Raw genomic sequence first — 14,794 nt, 5'->3', positions numbered from 1 at the left:
AGCAGGGAGTCTGTCCCTTCTCAGATCTCAACCTCCGTGTTGGGAGATCCACTGCTCTCTGCAAAGCTGTCAGACAGAGTCGTTTGCGTCTGCAGAGGTGTCTGCTGCTTTGTTATTGTTTTCTGTGCCCTGCCCCCAGAGGTGGAGTCTACAGAGACAGGCAGGTTTCCTTGAGCTGCTGTGAGCTCCACCCAGTTCGAGCTTCCCAGCAGCTTTGTTTACCTACTTAAGCCTCAGCAATGGCGGGCGCCCCTCCCCCAGCCTCGCTGCTGCCTTGCCGGTAGATCACAGACTGCTGTAATAGCAATGAGGGAGGCTCCGTGGGTGTGGGACCCTCCCGGCCAGGTGTGGGATATGATCTCCTGGTGTGCCTGTTTGCTCAAAGTGCAGTATTGGGGTGGGAGTTACCCGATTCTCCAGGTGTTGTGTGTCTCAGTTCCCCTGGCTAGGAAAAGGGATTCCCTTCCCCCTTGCGCTTCTCAGGTGAGGCAATGCCTCGCCCTGCTTCAGCTCTCGCTGGTCGGGCTGCAGCAGCTGACCAGTACCGATCGTCCGGCACTCCCCAGTGAGATGAACCCAGTACCTCAGTTGAAAATGCCGAAATCACCGGTCTTCTGTGTCGCTGGCGCTGGGAGTTGAAGACTGGAGCTGCTCCTATTCGGCCATCTTGCTCCGCCCCCTATTTGCGTAGAGGTGTTTATAGTATTCTCTGATGGTAGTTTGTATTTCTGTGGGGTTGGTGGTAACATTCCCTTTATCATTTTTTGTTGCGTCTATTTGATTCTTCTCTCTTTTCTTCTTTATTAGTCTTGCTAACAGTCTATCAATTTTGTTGATCTTTTCAAAAACCAGCTCCTGGATTCACTGATTTTTTGGAGGAATTTTTGTGTCTCTATCTCCTTCAGTTCTGCTCTGATCTTAGTTATTTCTTGCCTTCTGCTAGCTTTTGAATGTGTTTTCTCTTGCTTCTCTAGTTCTTTTAATTGTGGTGCTAGGGTGTCAATTTTAGATATTTCCTGCTTTCTCTTGTGGGCATTTAGTGCTATAAATTTCCCTCTACACACTGCTTTGAATGTGTCCCAGAGATTCTGGTATGTTGTATCTTTGTTCTCATTGGTTTCAAAGAACATCTTTATTTCTGCCTTCATTTCGTTATGTACCCAGTAGTCATTCAGGAGCAGGTTGTTCAGTTTCCATGTAGTTGAGCAGTTTTGATTGAGTTTCTTAGTCCTGAGTTCTAGTTTGATGGCACTGTGGTCTGAGAGACAGTTTGTTATAATTTCTGTTCTTGTACATTTGCTGAGGAGTGCTTTACTTCCAACTATGTGGTCAAAATTGGAATAAGTGCGATGTGGTGCTGAGAAGAATGTATATTCTCTTGATCTGGGGTGGAGAGTTCTGTAGATGTCTATTAGGTTCGCTTGGTGCAGAGTTGAGTTCAATTCCTGGATATTCTTGTTGACTTTCTGTCCCTTTGATCTGTCTAATATTAACAGTGGGGTCTTAATATCTCCCATTATTATTGTATGGGAGTCTAAGTCTCTTTGTAAGTCTCTAAGGACTTGCTTTATGAATCTGGGTGCTCCTGTATTGGGTGCATATATATTTAGGATAGTTAGCTCTTCCTGATGAATTGATCCCTTTACCATAATGTAATGGCCTTCTTTGTCTCTTTTGATCTTTGATGGTTTAAAGTCTGTTTTATCAGAGACTAGGATTGCAACCCCTGCTTTTTTTTGTTTCCATTTGCTTGGTAGATCTTCCTCCATCCCTTTATTTTGAGCCTATGTGTGTCTCTGCATGTGAGGTGGGTCTCCTGAATACAGCAAACTGATGGGTCTTGACTCTATCCAATTTGCCGGTCTGTGTCTTTTAATTGGTGTTCAGCGATTTTCTTAGAGTTTACTTCTGTTTTTTTATTGTGTCATGGCCTGAGAGTGTGTTTGATATGATTTCTGTTCTTTTGCATTTGCAGAAGATTATTTTATGTCCAATTATGTGGTCCATTTTGGAGTATGTGCCATAGAGTGGTGAGAAAAATGTATCTTTTTATTTTTTTAGGTTTCCATATTTTATTCAAGTTTTTTTTTTAAGTGATGTTAATTACAGCATTTCAAGGGGAGGATCTAATTCCACACAAAATGGAAGACTCTAAAATGTACCCATTAAACTGCTAAAAGACAAATTGAGTGGTGAGAATACAACAGAAGTCCAATTTAGATTCTGAGTGTTGTCACCATGTGATTACAATCACACAGACACTTCCAAGCTTATAGCTGAAACTCCTGGAAGCTATTTCACACTCTGGTGCCAGGGCAAAAAATACAACAGAAGAAGGAATAAGTCCTGAATTATTGGCTTCATCACATCCACCCTCTCCACCCCAAAATGGCACAAAAGAAACAGTGACCACACCCTGCAGACCTTTTGGTGTAAAAATGGTGACGATGACCTGTTCTTGGAATGGGAACAGGTCACGAAGATCTGTCTCAAAAAGTCCCATTCAGGTGAGCTTGTACACACCATCAAGCAGCGAGCCTCTCATCAATTAGGGTTAGGAAACCAAGGTTCGATTTTCAGGAAATCACTATTTCATTCATTTACTCTATATGAATTTACAAAGTGCCTACATTTTATCAGCTTCCACTAGAAGTAATTTCTAGATAAAAATGAAACCTGGCATCTCAAAGAGGCCACCAAGTTGCCCCCAGGTCTACCACTGAAAGGATCTGTTTTGGACATGAGTTTCTTCTGCACCTCTGACAGGGTAACATCTTAAAGCTGAATCACCTTTAACCTGGAGGTCTAACATATTTAGCAATACTTGCAACCCAGACATACAACACTAAAAGATACACTAAATTCTGAAGGTGCTGCAAAATAGTTTAAAGTTAAACAATCGTACAGTATTCATTTATGCTTGAAATTCCAGTCTTAGACCAAGCTTGTGGTCACCAGCATTGACGTTCTTGCCATCCAGAAGAGCTGACAGTGTCAGTTTGATAACTTGCTTTAGGGTCTGAGTGTATCCTAAATCTGTCAGGCTGGAGTTGTTCACTTTAGCCGATAAGCAGGTGTCAGGGTCAATCTGATACTTGGCTGCTTTCCGAAGCGCGTGTTACTGTTTCCTGCAGTCCAGGTGAGATTGACAGCGGTCTCCAACTTCTTGCTCACCTTTTGGTAAATGGAGCTGCCCAACTCTGTCCCATCATTCACATTAGTGTGAAGCTGGAATTCATCAGTCTTGTAGCCAACTGCAAAGTTGCTCTGGGTCACTCGGGACTTTGCAGTCTCAAAATTCATTTGGTATCCGGCCAGCCAGCTCTGGTAACCCAGCACCAGAGCACCCTGGATGGAAGGCCCAGCAATGTCGAAATTCATGTCCCAGCCCAGGTTAATGTGCTCTCGCTTGTACCCTGTCTTGATTTTAACATTTTTTTCCCCAGTGATAGGTGAGAAGGATGAATCGAAGGTTAGCTTCCGTCCACATGGAAGCTGATCTTCCACAGTAATCTTGGTGCTTAGTATATTGTCGGTGCTTCATTTCTCTGTAAATGTCAGGGTGTACTCAGTCCATCTGTACTTGGTTTCCAGACTGCCCATCACTTCAGTGGTCTCAGTGTTGGCTGAGCCTGAGTTTGTAAATTCCAGTCCATTCTCGGATTTGGTTTTCAAATCAAGCTTTATTAAGCCAAATCCATAGCCCTTGGTGAAGACATCCCTGGCAGATTTGCCAAGATTGGCATACATGTGTGGCACAGCCATTGTCTTCTCTGAGGTGGTGGCAGCTGGCTTGGCGGTGGCTCCGGAGGGGGCTGCCTATCTTCTCTTAAGGCCTACCAGATCCAGCTGGACACAGTGGCTTATGTCTGTTATCCCAGTGCTTTGGGAGGCTGAGATGGGTGGATCACTTGATGCCAGCAGGTCAAGACCAGCCTGGCTAACATGGCGAAACCCCATCTCTACTAAAAATACAGAAATTAGCTGGGTGTGGTGGCACACGCCTGTAATCCCAGCTAATTGGGAGGCTGAGGCACGAGAATCGCTTGAGCCTGGGAGGCGGAGTTTGCAGTGAGTTGAGATCATGCCACTGCACTCCAGCCTGGGCAACAGAGGCAGACTGTGTCTCAAAAATAAATAATAAAAAGATCTATTAGATCTATTTGGTCCAATATTGAGTTTAGGTCCTGAATATCTTTGCTATTTTTCTGCCTTGATGATCTGTCTAATACTGTCAGTGGAGTGTTGAAGTCTCCCACAATTTTTGTGTGTGATTCTAAGTCTCTTTGTAGGTTTCTAAGAACTTGCATTATGAACTGGGTGCTCCTGTGTTGAGTGCGTATATATTTAGGATAGTTAGGTCTTCATGTTGAATTGAACCCTTTACCATTATGTAATGCCCTTCTCTATTCTCAGGAGATGAGCATGGTGCAGAAGTTCAGGGATCCAGGAAATAATGAAGTATAACAGATAAACAACTTTTAGCATGTCTATATTTATTCAGTGCCTGACTGAGAATCTAGCACATAGTAAGTACATATAATCATTCTTTCCGTGCCTCTTAGGTTCCATTCTCCCCATCTCTAAATTCAGTTTCCAAAGTAGGAAGATTTACTCCTATTTTTATTCCTGCAGTACCCTCTAGGTAATGGCTGAAACTGTTTCAAAAATAAAATTATGTGACAAGAGCCCAGTACGAGACGGGCGGATCACGAGGTCAGGAGATCGAGACCATCCTGGCTAACACGGTGAAACCCCGTCTCTACTAAAAAATACAAAAAAACTAGCCGGGCGCGGTGGCGGGCGCCTGTAGTCCCAGCTACTTGGGAGGCTGAGGCAGGAGAATGGCGTGAACCCGGGAGGCGGAGCTTGCAGTGAGCTGAGATCCAGCCACTGCACTCCAGCCTGGGCGACAGAGCCAGACTCCGTCTCAAAAAAAAAAAAAAAAAAAAAAAAAAAAAAGAGCCCAGTACAGGCTCCTTAGGATGTGCCTGCGGTGGACAGCAGCTACACCAGCCCTATGAAAATATATAATACCCTGAAGAAATTCACCTCTCTGAAGGAGGTGGAATCAATCAAAATAGATATGAAAATGCCATTGGAGGTTGATGGCCAAGTGTGTGCACCACTGTGCTGACAAAGTAACAGCCAGAAAAGAAGATCAAATGAAGCAATGTAAACCTTAAGTAGAAAAGAGAAGCCTGAAGAGGACCTGCTAAGCTAAGGATGGCCATTTGATACTTAGAGAGCAAGGAGGATTTTTCTTCTGGAAGGCAAAGAAGAGAGGTTAAAGAGCTCAGTGACTGGGGTCTGGCCTACGGGTGAAATTGTGGGTACCTGAGTAGTTGCTAGTCTACTCAACCTAATCTAGACAACTTCTCAAATGCCTCGTGAATGTTCTCCTGTCTCATTCCAGGTATCTTCAGCATCTCAGAAAATTAATTTCCACTGCCCTTTTTTGTGTTCCCGAGATAATTACCCTTATTCAGGGTATTTTAAAAAATCATCTCTCCAATGTGTCAGCAATGTGCCTGTGAGAACGTTCACCTCAAAAATCACTTCTTCTCTCTGATTTCACAAAAGTCTAATTATCAGAGGACCTATCTCAGGAATAGGAGTATGTTAGATTACCTGGCAATGTTTCCCCTAACTGATTTAAGACTTTCTGGGGTCTGAGAATTATATTATTTCTTTGTGATTTTCCAGATCTCAGTACATTACAGCACAGTGCGATTCCTCAAAATATTTAACAGAACAACCAAATGACAAAATATTGGATGAGTGTGAAGTATCAGGGCAGGGTAGCCACAGAGAAGTCCCTTTGATACCTTGGATATTGACAGTAGTCAGGATCAGAGCCAATGTAGAACCTTCTTTGGAGGGGCTCCGGGCCCAGGGCTCCTTGGCACATTGAGAGGTAAAAAGGGTCCCCATGCCCAGAGTCTCCTCATTCTGCCATCCCATACAGCATTTTCCATTCTACTGGCATAGCCCATATTTATGACTGTGGTTTGGTGGTGTGCTGGTAACCCAGCGAAAATACACACACAAGGATCAGCCAATCAATTAAAACCCAGCATTGTAGTGTTTGCCAATTTTGGCAGTGTATGTACTCCCACCAAGGTCATTTTCAAGATATCAACGTGACATCACTGAATGTGAAGTTTGCAAGGAATATGCACAGATGAGCCAGTACAAGTGGCTCTAACCCACAATGCTTTAGTCTCTCCAACTCTGTCTACCCAGCTCCAGAAAATAGTACTAATATTTTGAGCCACCTACTTTAGGTCGCATAACATCTAGTCTAGATAGGGCCTTTCCTATCTAGACTGAAATTTTACTCACAGCAAAAAAAAAAAAAAAAAAAAAAAATCACTTACCTGTTTTAAAAGGAGTTCTCTTGGACTGGAATGGGATGACTGACAACAAGGCTGTCAGAATGATGGGTGACAGGGAAGTGAGATTTTATGTGTTGGCCCGAAAGCCTGAGGGGCAGCTATTATCCCAGGGAGCCCAAATATAGAACTCAATTCCATACAGGTTGGCCAAGTCATTACTGCTCTCCAAGCCTGCCTAGTCTACCTTTTCCTCTAAACCTCCATCCCTTCTTAAGGATGCTCATGTACTTATTCTTAACACAAGAGTATCAGCATCGCCACACCAATTATTCCTGTTTCCATTTTATGGGTACTGGGGAACATTAATCCCATTTTCTTTTTAACATTTTACATATTTAATTTTTTTTGTAGAGACAGGGTCTCCCTATGTTGCCCACGCTGGTCTTGATTTCCTGGCCTCAAGTGATCCTCTCATCTTGGCTTTCGAAAATGCTGGGATTACAGGCATGAGCCACCATGCCCAGCCTGAAAATAATATTAATTATTTAAAAAACACATTTTATCAAAAGTGTTCCTTTGGAACTTGAATTAAATTTATAACATTTTCAAAAAATATTCAAACTTTGGTATTTGTAATAATAATATTTTAAATATTTACATGAGAATACCTAAATATCGCTTAAAAATCGATTTTACCTACTTCTGTAAGTCAAGATCAACTGGCTGGTGCTTGTTGTGCATATTGCACAACTTCAGGGGACACCATTTTCTCATAATAATTTTAGATTTGTGTAGTTATTTTGACAAACTTGTAGAAGACATCAGAAAAGCGTCTTGAGGAAGGATGCTATTTTCTATCCCATACTAGGTTTCAACCTGGACTAGCTGACAGGCCTGAGATAGAGGGATGGGATGAGCAAGCCAAGCCCCAAGGGATGGTTCAAGGTTGAACCCCACAGCTTTAGGAGCCCAGCCTGGAAGCACACACTTCCAAGTTTACAACTATCACCACTTTGCAGGTGTTGCCCAAATCTCTGCCCCTAAAACTGACCTCTTGCCAGTCTGCTCTATAAGTCCACCCAGAGATTCTGTACTAAAGCTCAAGGCACCTACTCTACTCCTCTTCCAACAAAACAAGCTCCACCTGCTCACTTTCCATTTCTGCTGAAGGCCTCATAATTCCTTCATTGCTCAACTCTGAAATCCTGAAATCAGTTTTTGAGTCCTTCATCCTTCTTTCACTTTGGTATTCATTCAGAGACCGTGCCCTCTTCCTCTGACAGCCTCTTGCATCTCTCCCCTCGTTCCCAGACCTCCTGCCACCACCCAATTCAAATACTCATCTCCTCTCCTCTGAACCACATAATACCTTCCTAGCTGGTCTTCAGAGCACCAATCTTCCTGCTTCAATACATTGTGGATAGAGCTGACTAACTGTCCTAAAACACTGCTCTAAACACATCACCTTCTGCCCCTAAACTTCACTAACATCTTCCTGCTTAGTGAATCAAAACCAAACCGCCCCAAATGGCACAACACCATGATTCCTCCTACTCATGTAGGCAACACTCAGCAATACCAAAATCCCTTATTTTTCACAGTTAACCGGACAGTGACCTAGGGAAACAATATCTCTAAGTCTCAGTTTCCTCACTTGTTAAATGAGGATATTAACAGTACCTACTTTTAGAGCCATTGTGAAGATTAAATACAGTAATATATGGAAAGTAAAAAAAAAAAAAAAAAAGAAAAACATCCCGTATCCTCTTTTTCTTTGGCCACCAAATAATCTACATTTAATTTTCAGTTATCTTATTCACTAAAGCTCTTCCTGCTGATAAACTTACCCCTTTCTTTATGTATCCTTTTCGTATCTTTTTGTTCTTTTCATTTAATTAGTCCGAGTAAGTGTATATATACATATTTGTAAAGGAGAAACAGTTTTATGTTTAAGAAATATCTTTTTTTTGGTCACAGGGTATTTCTCAGTTCCAGGGACATGTTTAGTGGTAATAATAGTTACTAGGTGCTAATGATTTGGCTTGTGGGGCCTCTGGCCATCTCTGGTCTTGTTGAACTGTGAGAGAGGCTAGAAAACTGCTTTCTGTAAAGACTTTTTAGAGCCCTTCTGTTGGATTTTTAATTTGATTCACCAAGTGAGTTTAGTTGAGGGCTAAATAGAAGGATGGTCTTTCTTGGAAATGAATAGTTTTTCTAAACATTCTGCTAGTACTGTATGCCCCATTGACATGACTGTTAAAGTGCCCCACATCTGCTTAGCATCCTCCAAGATCCTTTGGGTGTGCTCCATAAGATCCTTTGACTCTTGTAAATAATTAATTAGCACTCCCAAGAGTGCCCTGTGGTACCCTCAGGTTTTTGCTATTCCAAAACTGCATTGTTTTCAACTGACCAACTTGCCCGCTGGGCCATGTCTGTTTCTCTGATCCCATCCAGATGTTAAGCTCCACTAAAATTTAGATTTTTTTTTTTTTGGAGACAGGGTCTCGCTCTGTCATCCAGGCTAGAGTGCAGTGGTGCGATCTCGGCTCTTGGCTCACTGCAACCTCCACCACTGTCCCCCCTACCCCTCCTGCTTTCAAGAGATCCTCCCACCTTAGCCTCCAGAGTAGCTGGGACCGCAGGCGTGTACCACCATGCCCAGCCAAGTTTTCTGTATTTTTAGTAGAGATGGGGCTCACCATGTTGCCCAGGCTGGTCTTGAACTCCTGAGTGCAAGCAGTCCGCTCGCTTTGGCCTCCCAAAGTGCTGGGATAACACACAAGAGTCACTGCACCCAGCCATACAATTTAGATATTTTATGCTTTGTTTTAGTGTTATAATAAATAAAATTGTTTGTAATTGTATTTTAAATTATTTGCTGGTTTTATATAAAGTATAATTTATTTTTGTATTTAAAACTTGTGTCCCTGACCTTGCTAAATCCATTTATTAATCCCAAGTGTTGTGTAGATTCTTAGGATTTTTTTTTGTTTTATATACACAGCCATGTCATCTGTTAATAAACACAGGTTTACATCTTCCTTTCTGACCTGAATACCTTTTATTTAGGTGTTATTATTTGTTTTTTGCTTTTTTTGCAATTTACTTGTGCATACACTGACTGAAGGACATCTTGATTGCTTCCAGTTTGGGCAATTATGAATAAAGCTGCTATAAATATCTGTGTGCAGGTTTTTGTGTGGACATACATTTTTAACTCATTTGGGTAAATACCCAGGAGCGTGATTGCTGGATTGGGTGGTAAGAGTATGCTTAGTCTTGTAAGAAACTGCCAAGCTGCCTTCTTAAGTGGCTGTACCATTTTGCATTCCTATCAGCAGTGAATGAGAGCTCCTGTTGTTCCACATCCTCCCCAGCATTTACTGTTGTCAGTGTTTTGGATTTTCACCATTCTAATAGATATGTAGTGGTATCTCATGTTGTGTAAATTTGTAATTCTCCAATGACATATGATGTTGAGCACCTTTTCATATGCTTCTTTGCTGTCTGTATATCTTCTTTGATGAGATGTCTGTCCAGATCTATTGTCTTTTCTATTTTTTTGGGACAGTCTCTGTCGCCCCGGCTGGAGTGCAGTGCCCACAGAGAGAACTGCCACAGGGGCAGAGTCACCCAGAGAGGGTAATGCCTAGTGGAGTCATAGTAGTGGAGCTACCTCACAGTTCCACTCGGGTAATGCCCAAAAGAACTGTAGGGCTGGGCTGCCCCCAACGCTCCAGACCTGTGGAATCACCAAGGTGCAATTCTAGCTCGAGAGAGCCACAGGCACTGAACTCCAACCTGCGAGAGCCACAGCATGGGCCGCATCCGGCAAAGACATGGAGGTCGGCTGCCCTGAAGCCTTGGGACCCAACCGCCACCCCAGTGTGTCATGGAGTCAAAAATTATTCTCAAGCTTAAAGTTTTAATATTATTTACCTTGTTTGGATTTGGGTTTAGTTAGGACCCATTACCCCTCTTTTTTTCTTGACTATTTCTCCCTTTTGGAATGAGTGTCTATTCTATGCTTGTCTCACTATTGTATTTTGGAAACACATAACATATTGGATTTCACAAGCTCACAGCTGGAGAGAAATTTGCCTCAGGAAAAATTGTACCTTGGGTCTCACTAATGTCTGATTTAGATGGGACTCCAGACCTGATAATTTTGGATTGGTACTGGAACTAGTTATAACTTTTTGGGGCTATTAAGATGGAATGAATGTATTTTGTGTGTGAGAAGGAAATGAATTTGGTGGGTTAAGGATGGAAAGTTATGGTCTAAATATATTCCCCAAAATTCATATGTTAAAACTCAACCACCAATGTGATAATATTAAGAGGCAAGGCTTTTAGGATGTGATTAAGTCCTGAGGGCAGAGCCTTCCTAAATGGAATTAGTGAGCTTATCAAAGGGCTGGAGTGAACTAGCCTAGGCCCTTTTTGCTCTTCTGTTTCTTTTGTCTTGTGAAGACACAGTGTTCAAGGTGGCATCTTAGAAGAACAGACTAGGCCCTCACCAGATGCCAAACCTGCAAGTACCTTGATTTTGCACTTTCCAGGCTCAAAAACTGTGAGAAATAAGTTTCTATTATTTATAAATTGTCCAGTCTCAGGCATTTTGTTATAGCAGTAGAAATAGTCTAAGAGAGTAACAGTAGAGGCTACTAAACATGTAGTTTATTCCAGATCATCATAAAAACAACAAAGCCTAAACTATCTCAACTTCTGACTAGATTGATCTATTAATACCCATGCTAAAGGCCTAGCAAAAGACAAGATCTTTTTTTTTTTTTCCAGTATCTATCATCTACATTTGACTCTTAACAAAAGTTATGAGAAATACGCACACACACACACACACACACACGAAAAAACACATGGTCAAGAGGCAAAATAACAAACTGAAAAAGAGAAATTGAACTGATTCTAGAACCATGAAGTAGAAAATTTAAAATACGATTAAAATTCCAAATACACCGCATGTGCTCACTCATAAGTGGGAGTTGAACAATGAGAACACATGGACACATGGAGGGGAAAATCACACACTGCGGCCTGTTGGGGGTTGGGGATCAAGGGGAGGGAGAGCATTAGGACAAATACCTACTGCATGTGGGGCTTAAAACCTAGGTAATGGGTTGATAGGTGCCGCAAAACACCACAGCACATGTATACCTATGTAACAAACCTACACATTCTGCACATGTATCACAGAACTTAAAGTAAAAAAAAAAAAAAATTCCAAATATACTAGAGGAAAAGGTAAAAATATGCATAATTAGATGTGCACTTTCAAGAAAAAGAACAAAACTATAGGAAATAATAAAATGGACGTTCTAAAAATAAGAAACTATATAACAGAAAGGAAGAATGCTTTTGATGTGCTAATAAGTATACCTGACACAGCCAATAAAGGATCAATGAACCTGAGGACGGATCAATAGAAATTACTCAAACTAAAATGCAAACAGAATAAAAATAATGCAAAAGAAGACCTATGAAAACCAAACCAAACCAACCAAAAATTAATAAACAAATAAAAAACCACTCTAGAACAGAGTGTCCAAAAGTTATGGGACAATATCAAACAAACAGTCTAACATACGTGTAACTGGAATTCCCGAAGAGGGGCAGGGAGAGAGAGAAACTGGAAGAAATATTTGAAGCACACTCATGCATTTGAGTGTAACTTTGGATCAGTCACTGACTGATGAATGTTATGCAGACACAAGAGTAACTCCTAGGAATCTCGGCTTACAAATTAAAATGATATTAATAGAAACAGAAAAGATACCTTAGCAGTTGCACACCAGAGAGAACACAGACTGCAGATTTAGTCAAGCGAAGTTACTAAGGAAACAAATAAGCAAATTAAAAAAAATGCAACCTTCTTGGAAAGAAATAATAATAGCTGCTAAAATACATAATCTAAAATGCCAGTTTTTAAAAAAAGTTATGAAACATACAAAAAAACCAAGAAAGTGTGACCTGGATATAAGAAAAATGCAGTCAATAGAAACTGTCTCTGAGCGGGTCTGGATGTTATAGATAGCTGTAATACAATATTTTAGTTATACAAGATGAATAAGTTCTGGAGACCTAATATATAACAATGTGGGTACAGTTAACAAAACTTTATTGTATACTTCAAATTTTCTTAAAAGGTAGATATCTTAAAAAATTGATGAATTATAATTGTACATATTTATGAGGTACAGTATGATGTTTTGATATATGTTCAAACTGTAATATCAAATCATGGTATTTAGTATATCCCTCACTTCTTTGAAGTGAGAATATTCAGAATCCCCTCTTCTAGTTATGTTGATATATACACTATAACATTGTTTACTATAGACACTCTACTGTTGCTATAGAGCACTGGAACTTATTCTACCTATGTAACTATAATTTTGTACCTGTTGACCAATCTCTCCCCCATTATCCCCTCCCACTTTTCCCCCTCAGCATCTGTTAACCATTATTATACTCTTTACTTCTGTGAGATCAGCTTTATATTCTACAAATGAGTGAGATCATGTGGTGTTTGTCTTTCTATGCCTGGCTTATTTTAGTCAACATGTTGTCCTCCAGGTTCATCCATGTTACCACAAATGACAGAATTTCTGAAAAGCAAGAAGTTAATATCAATAATATAAAAGAAACTCTAATAGCTTGGTAGCAAAAAAGCAAACAATCAGATTTTAAAATGGGCAAAGGACTGAAATAGACATTTCTTAAAAGAAATACAGGGCCGGGCGCGGTGGCTCAAGCCTGTAATCCCAGCACTTTGGGAGGCCGAGACGGGCGGATCACAAGGTCAGGAGATCGAGACCATCCTGGCTAACCCGGTGAAACCCCGTCTCTACTAAAAAATACAAAAAACTAGCCGGGCGAGGTGGCGGGCGCCTGTAGTCCCAGCTACTCGGGAGGCTGAGGCAGGAGAATGGCGTGAACCCGGGAGGCGGAGCTTGCAGTGAGCTGAGATCCGGCCACTGCACTCCAGCCTGGGCGGCAGAGCGGGACTCCGTCTCAAAAAAAAAAAAAAAAAAAAAAAAAAAAAAAAAAAAAAAAAAAAAAAAGAAATACAAATGGCCAGCAGGTATATGAAAAAATGCTCAATATCACTAATTGTCAGGGAAATGCAAATCAAACCCACAATGAGATATAACACAATAGACCAAAACCTCTGGGATACAGAATAAGCAGTGTTAAGAGGGAAGTTTAGAGCATTAAATGCCTACATCAAAAAAGAAAGATTACAAATTAATAACCTAGTGTTGTACCTCAAGGAACTACAAAAACAAGAACAAACCAAACCCAAAGGTAGCAGAAGATAGGAAATAACAAAAATCAGAGCAAAACTAAATGAAACAGAGACAAACAAACAGAGACAAAAAAATTTACAAAGCTTTGTTTCTGAAAATGAAAATTTGTTCTTTGAAAACATAAACAAAACTGATATATGGCTAGCTAGACTAACCAAGAAAAGAAAAGGTCCAAATAAAAAAAAAATGAGGAAAGCAAAGGAAACGTCAAAACTGACACCACAGAAATTTAAAAGATCATCAGAGACTATCATGAACAGCTATTCACTCACAAACTAGAAAGCTTAGAAGAAATGGATAAATGCCTGGAAACCTACAACCTCCCAAGACTGAACAAGGAAAAGATAGAAATGCTGAACAGATCAATAGTGGGTAGTGAGATTGAATCAGTAATTTAAAAATTCCCAATCATAAAACCCTAGACCAGATGAATTCGTAGCTAAATTCTACCAAATGTACAATGAAGAACTGGTACTAAGCTCCCTGAAAGTGTTCCAAAAAAATCAAGGAGGAGGAAATTCTCCCTAACTTATTCTATGGAGCCCGTATCGCCCTTATATGAACATTAGACAGGACATAACAACAATGAAAGAAAACTATAGACTAATATCCTTGATGAATGTAGACATAAAAATCCTCAAGAAAATACTAGAAAACAAATTTCAACAGCACATCAAAAGATAATACACCATGATCAAATGCGTTTTATTCCGGGTAAGTAAGGATGGCTTAACATATGCAAATTAATAAATGTGATTCATCCCATAAATAAAATTAAGGACAAAAACCATATGACAATCTCAATAGATGCAGAAAAAGCATTTGATAAAATCTAGTATCTGTTCATAATAAAAACCCTCAACAGTCTACGTGTTGAAGGAACATACCTCAAAATAATAAAGGCTATATATGACAAATATACAGCCTATGTTACACTAAGTGGGGAAAGTTGAAAGCATTCCCTGTAAGAACTGGAGTAACACAAGAATGCCTACTTTTAATTCAAGATGGATTAGAGACTTAAATGTTAGACCTAATACCATAAAAACCCTAGAGGAAAACCTAGGTAGTACCATTCAGGACATAGGCATGGGCAAAGACTTCATGTCTAAAACACCAAAA

General features: G+C 40.6%; 1 pseudogene; it reads right to left on the bottom strand.

Annotated features, from left to right (window-relative positions):
- Window positions 1-2,914: 2,914 nt before the first annotated feature.
- On the bottom strand, window positions 2,915-3,765 carry LOC112606871 (annotated as a pseudogene).
- Between the last annotated feature and the right edge of the window lie 11,029 nt (window positions 3,766-14,794).

This window comes from Theropithecus gelada, chromosome 14, assembly GCF_003255815.1.
Source record: "Theropithecus gelada isolate Dixy chromosome 14, Tgel_1.0, whole genome shotgun sequence".
In the NCBI taxonomy this organism is placed as follows: Eukaryota; Metazoa; Chordata; class Mammalia; order Primates; family Cercopithecidae; genus Theropithecus; species Theropithecus gelada.
Note: the sequence above shows the minus strand (reverse complement) of the source record. Positions and strands in the feature narration are given on the sequence as shown.